Consider the following 6,404-nt stretch of genomic DNA (forward strand, 5'->3'; position numbering starts at 1 on the left):
GTTATCCACAAATAATGTCAGTATATTTCTTAAGACTGTAATACTGACTTAAGAATAACAAGGGCAAAATAAGTTTTCTACTTCTTTCTGCCCTGATTCTAAATTTCGGAATCTTTAAGACCAATACAGAAGCATTTATTTGAATTGATAAAATCAATGTCCTCGGCTCCTTGAACGTTATTATAATGTATCTTTTACATTAAACATTGTGATAAATTTAATATAAACATTAATTTATTTAAAAATATTTGGTTGCCTCCATTTGCCAAGCGCTGTACTAGGCGCTAGGGATGCAAGAATGGAAAAAAAAAAAAAAGACAAGGTTCTTATTGTTGTATAAACCATCTCTGACATTTAAGACTGGAAAATTGCATCTTCTTCCAGGCCTGCATATTCTCATTTTATTAGCTTGACTGCTTCTCTATTTCTCTTCCATTTCTAAGTATTATGCTTTACCTTTTTTAGAGAATCCATAGTATTTCATGGAAGAGACAGAAGAGCAAAGCAAGAGGAATATAATAGGAGGAAATCAGTTAGTAGTTAACAGCACAGACCAGGTTCAAACCTCAGCTACCATTTCCTACCATTTCCTAGCAGCATGATATCTAATGCTCTAAGCTGTACATAGAAAGAATGATCTTTTGTCACAGGTGTGTTGGGAAAATGAGAGAGATAAATGTATGAAAGGCAGTAAGCACCATGCCTGTCATACAGTAATTGTTCTGTGATACATTAGATATTGCTATCAAGGCACATTCTAAAAATCAAACTTTGCCTCTGGTTTAATTATGTATATTGTTAAAGAAAAATAATCCATCCTCATAAAGAAGATGTGATACACACACACACACACACACACACACACACACACACACACACAATGGAATACTACTCAGCCATAAAAAGGAATGAAATAATGCCATTTGCAGCAACATGGATGAACCTAGAGATTATCACACTAAGTGAAGGAAGGTAGAAAGAGAAAGACAAACACCATATATCACTTCTATGTGGAAACTAAAATATGACACAAATGAACTTATCTATGAAACAGAAACACACTCACAGGCACAGAGAAGAGACATGTTGTTTCCAAGGGGGAAGGGAGGTGGGGAAGGGATGGAGTGGGAGGTTGGGGTTAGTAGATGCAAACTATTATATGTAGAATGGATAAACAACAAGGTCTTTCTGTATAGCACAGGGAACTATATTTGGTATCTGGTGATAAACCATAATGGAAAAGAATATAAAAAAGAATGTGTGTGTGTGTGTGTGTGTGTGTGTGTGTGTGTGTGTGTATAACTGAATCATTTTGGTGTACACCAGAAATTAACACAACACTGTAAATCAACTATACTTCAAAAAAAAAGAGGGAGAAAAATCCATCCTCAGAATAGAACATAGACTTGCAACTCAGTAATGTAACATTGATCTCAATGGATACAGTCAGGGTTTACAGGGAGGACCAGGAAAAGGGCAGCCATAAAACTCGCAAGTTTCGGAAGTACACAGAGCTCCAGCCAGGAAGGTCCTAAGTCCTCGTAGCATATACTCCATCCAAAACAACTACTTCGTATTCAAAAGAATAACTATATCATCCCTACAGATGAGTATCTACAAAATGGACTGTAATCCAAGCCCTGGGAAATGCCTTAGCTTTTATCTGGAGTAGGGCTCAAAGGACATATTACTTTTTCCTTTTTTGCTTCTTGGACTGAGTTTCTGATTACATTTAGCTGTTAAAATTCATGTGAACAAAAACTCTATTTTCACTAACAAAAGATTTGCTTATTAAATGAGTACAGAAGGGGTCAAACTGACTCCATCATCGTGTGTAAGAGATAGAACCATTTTCCAGATTCCCTTCTATTTCTTCTCTCATAAAAGAACCTGGAATTGGAGGGAGGTATGATGTGGGGCATGAAGGGAGAACACTTTATTTATGCTCTTGGACTGTTTCTTATAAGTTCTTAACCACAAATTAAAACAAGCAGAAGACAAAAGTAACTCTCCCAATGCAGGAGAATGAGAATTTTCCATTTAAGTTTATTCTCTTCTAATAGTTATGAGGATATTTCCACTGCTCACTTAGATAGCTGCCAGAGATATGGAATGGACACCTGAGATTTTCATTAGCATAACTTCTCAAGGAATTACAATTCTCCTCTTCCATGTTCAGATAGATCAGTCATAAAAATTAAAGTGGGCCTATGTTTTTCTTTTCTGGAGACCACCATGGCTTTATCCAGTTAAGAGTTTTAAAAAAGGTATTTATCCAAGCAGGATAACTTTCCAAGATTAGCTTTCTTGATTCCGGAGGACCAAATCTGATTTTAAGTCAAGTTAATGTTTCAAAAATAAGTTCATTTGCTCCAACCTAAAAATAGATTGGTGGTTTGAAAAAAAATGTAAATTCCAAATAATGTTATAAATGCTATGCTTCTATCAGAATCAAAACATCAGAGTGTGGTAAACTCTTATTGCAACTGATTTTTAGATACAGTTGCTTTTCTCTTTCTTTACTAAACATTGATGAAACTACCCTGCTAAGATCTAAAGGAAGACAACAGTCATATCCATGGTCAAATTTCTAACTGAAAATCATTAGCGTAACCTCAGTCAGGAAACCTGTGAAAAAGCAGACTACATACTACATTACCTCTGGGCTCTATGGAACTCTTCCAGAGGTTAAGAGTGAAAACGGGACCCAGCAGATGAGAAGCTTGCAGGATCTCCCACTGATTGTTGGAACCCCCATCCCCTGTGTGCACACACACCCGATTAAATAAAATGGAGAAGGAGTACAGGAACCCACAATGGCAGTGGCAGATTTTATTTACCTGGAGTGCTGCAATCATTATCTGTAAAAAAAAAAAAAAACAGTCCTTCATAACTAAACGCTAAATTTCAAATCAGCTGGTGGTCAACTTAATTTGTTTCTGGAGTTTCTGTGAGTGAACTCTCTGGAACTATTTGAGAGGAAATACAAATTTAGAATTCAAACATAATCAGACTTTGTCACTAGAAGAGAGGCTGGAGTAATCTGTTTGGTTATACCATCTCAGTCACCTCACTGGTCACATATATCGTTTTGTCTCAAAACAGCTGGGACCTCAAAGAAGGAGATGGGAGTGGGGACCAACTCCTGTGACCTATTTGGCCAGAGCCCAGGGAACATTTGCAATTTCTATGTCCTTCCTGACTCTGGCAGCTTTTATGGTGTGCTGTCAAAAAGACTCCAAGCATGGATTTGCTTTACAATGTTTGGTTGTTCCTTTTTATAAAAGGCCTCCAAGCTCATTTAAAAATTTGAAAAACCCAGAAAATATATAAGAAAATATATATTTTCTGTAACTCTGTCATATAGTAATATTATGAACACTTTCAGATATACATACATATACAACTGGTCAACACTTTTTGTACACACAGCCACATACATATACAAATGTATACATGGTGTAAATGAGGGTATGTTTAATTTGTATGTCTGTATGGTATTTGTTTATACTTAGTATTATGGACACAAAAGAAATTTATATATATATATATATATATATATATATATATATATATATATATATATATATATTTTTTTTACTTTTCTGAGCTTAAAAAACACCACGGAGAACTTTCTGACTCTTCTAACGCTGTATTCTCTTTATTCTCAATGCCACCACTGAATATCTCCTAGAACCAAATATACACCCCATAGGAAAATCAAATTTCCCATTATTCAAGCTTGTGTGCCTCTGCATTTTAGGGCCTAAAAAGAAACAGAGGTCAAAGTGCCCAAAGGTGCCATATATAAAGGAAATGATTATCCCAACATAACAGGTAACAAAATAACCATTTATGGTTTTGAAAGACATTATCGATAGATAAAATACTTCCAGCTTCATTCAAACCAGCAGATGCTGGGGCCAAGGAGTATTCTGGATATACCAGCAGCTGCCAAATATCACAGATGGCATGAAGTTAGAGATGAAGGGAAAAGAAGGGGCATATGATTAAATCAGTCCAGGAAGGGAAAGATGCAGAGAAGATGGCTCCTCAAACCATCCAGGACTCTCATGAGCATTCTTCTATAAAGAGGAAGAAAAGAAAATGCAAAAATTCACCCAATACCAGCATGGACTCTTTGATTTGTGCTCAGGCCATGAGCGTTTCATTGTGTAATGATCGCTCTGTAGTCAACACTGGGATATCTGTAATATGTTTACTTATCTCCTATTAGCCCCTTTAATAGGGCCATGGATCATGCCGATGTCCTCACCCTACCAACACAATCCCAAACCAAAAAGTAATGAAAGAGAATAAAAGCAACAACTAAAACAACGGGGTAGAAATCAACAGTTCTCAGTGAACAGAGTGGCACCTCAACACTAATTGATTTAGTGTGTAGGAGTTAAGGAAGTCTGTTTTCACATCAGCAGTTAGCTAGCAACTGTTAAAGAGAGATAAAGGAGCAGATATATGTGGGGAAACAAACCAAGCAGGCTGCCTGGCTGTTCATACTGGTGTTTTCTGGCTTAATGCAATCACTCTCATATATATTTAGCTCACTCACACTTTTCATAATGTTAGTAAGTAATGGACATATGCAGTGGTGAATACTCCCCTGTCACTCAAACTTTGTTACACAGATTCTTATGGCAGGTGATCCTGGGAACATTACTTAGGCTCTCTGGACCACAGATTAAAGGATAAAATTGAACCAGATGACCGGTTACATTCTTCTCAGCTCTAGAATTCTACATAATTCCTATTCCCCTGACCACAATGGCCTGGAAGTTGTAAATGTATGGATATATATTTAGCTCAGTTCTCTAACATCAACCAAAGGATTTCTAATCCTCCTCAAGTCTTATCCAAAGATGTCTTGGACTCCCCCGGAGATTTCAGTGGCCAGGTGAAACCTATGATGGCATCTCACAAGCGTGACCTCCTCCAGACCTACCATTCAGGAAGTGATACCCATGCCTCCCTGGGCATCCCTACTTCCTTCTCTCCCAGAGCTGTCAGAGTGGTGCTGCTGCAGGCACCAGGCTGGGCTGCTCAGCTGAGGGGGGAAAGTGCTGTTCTCTATTCCTTAGGCCTCATGCCATGACACTGAAGCCAAAGCAATGTTAGCTGGTACTTCCAATATCTCAGGCACTTTATAGAAAAGAACTCTCCCATCTCCCCACTACATTTAATTCATAATCCCTGTCTCCTGAAATGCACAGGGTAGGTATAACGCTGTATACCACAACCAACCCTCCTCTCTGGTGCGGGGCCTTTTCAATGATCCAAGCATATGTATGACTGCATCTCTAGATGAGTTCTTTCCCAAAAAGCCTGGGGCAAGCCCACTGTACCCATTACATACATGACAGGACAGAAAATGTAACTTGGACTCCAGGAGATCCATGCTATATTTGTCTTATGACTCTAAGCTCCCTTTCCTTCATTCAACATCAAATAGTAATCGTTAATATTTATAGAACATTTACTATGTGTAAAGCCTTAAGTAAGTGCTTTATGTGCATTACTTTATTTAATATTAATAACAACCCTAGGAAGGAGGTATCATCTATTTCCTTTACAGATGAGGAAACTGAGGTTTAAAGAGATTAAGTAATTTACCCAAAGTTTCCAGTGACTGAGATGAGATTTGGACCCAAGCAATGCCTATGATACCCTGCATCCCTCTTGATGTATATTGAGCCTATTATGTGCTGGACAGTGCACTGTAGCCTCGTCCATTATTTTTAACACTGGAAGAAGTTTTATGTGCCTTTATTTTAGAAATTTTACCTGACACAGCAGAGCCTCAGATCTTATTGGCCACACTTCAAGGGACTGGTATATTTCTATGTTTTATCATGTTTTATAAAAATTAATTCCTGGGCTTCCCTGGTGGCACAGTGGTTGAGAGTCCACCTGCCGATGCAGGGGACACGGGTTCGTGCCTTGGTCTGGGAAGACCCCACATGCCGCAGAGCGGCTGGGCCCATGAGCCATGGCCGCTGAGCCTGCACGTCTGGAGCGGAGCCTGTGCTCCGCAACGGGAGAGGCCACAACAGTGAGAGGCCCGCGAACCGCAAAAAAAAGAAAAATTAATTCCTTTCTGACTTTCAATTCCTAAGTTTCATATCCTAAATTTTAACTTCTTTGATTAACACATCAGTTAACAAGCAGCCAACTGACTACGATAACCCAAGCATTTTGCTAGCCACTGAAGGAAATTCAAATCTTGAATGTGAAGGAAATTCAAATTCAAGTCTTCACGCTTAATGAATATATAATCCATATAGCAAGATCCACATAAGCATAAGAAAATAAGAAACCACTGGCAAATTAAAAGCAAAGGATACTCAAGCCTCCAGCCTCATTCCCTTACCATCAGGAAGCAGTGACCT

This window comes from Lipotes vexillifer, unplaced genomic scaffold, assembly GCF_000442215.2.
Source record: "Lipotes vexillifer unplaced genomic scaffold, Lipotes_vexillifer_v1.1 scaffold1889, whole genome shotgun sequence".
Classification (NCBI taxonomy): Eukaryota; Metazoa; Chordata; class Mammalia; order Artiodactyla; family Lipotidae; genus Lipotes; species Lipotes vexillifer.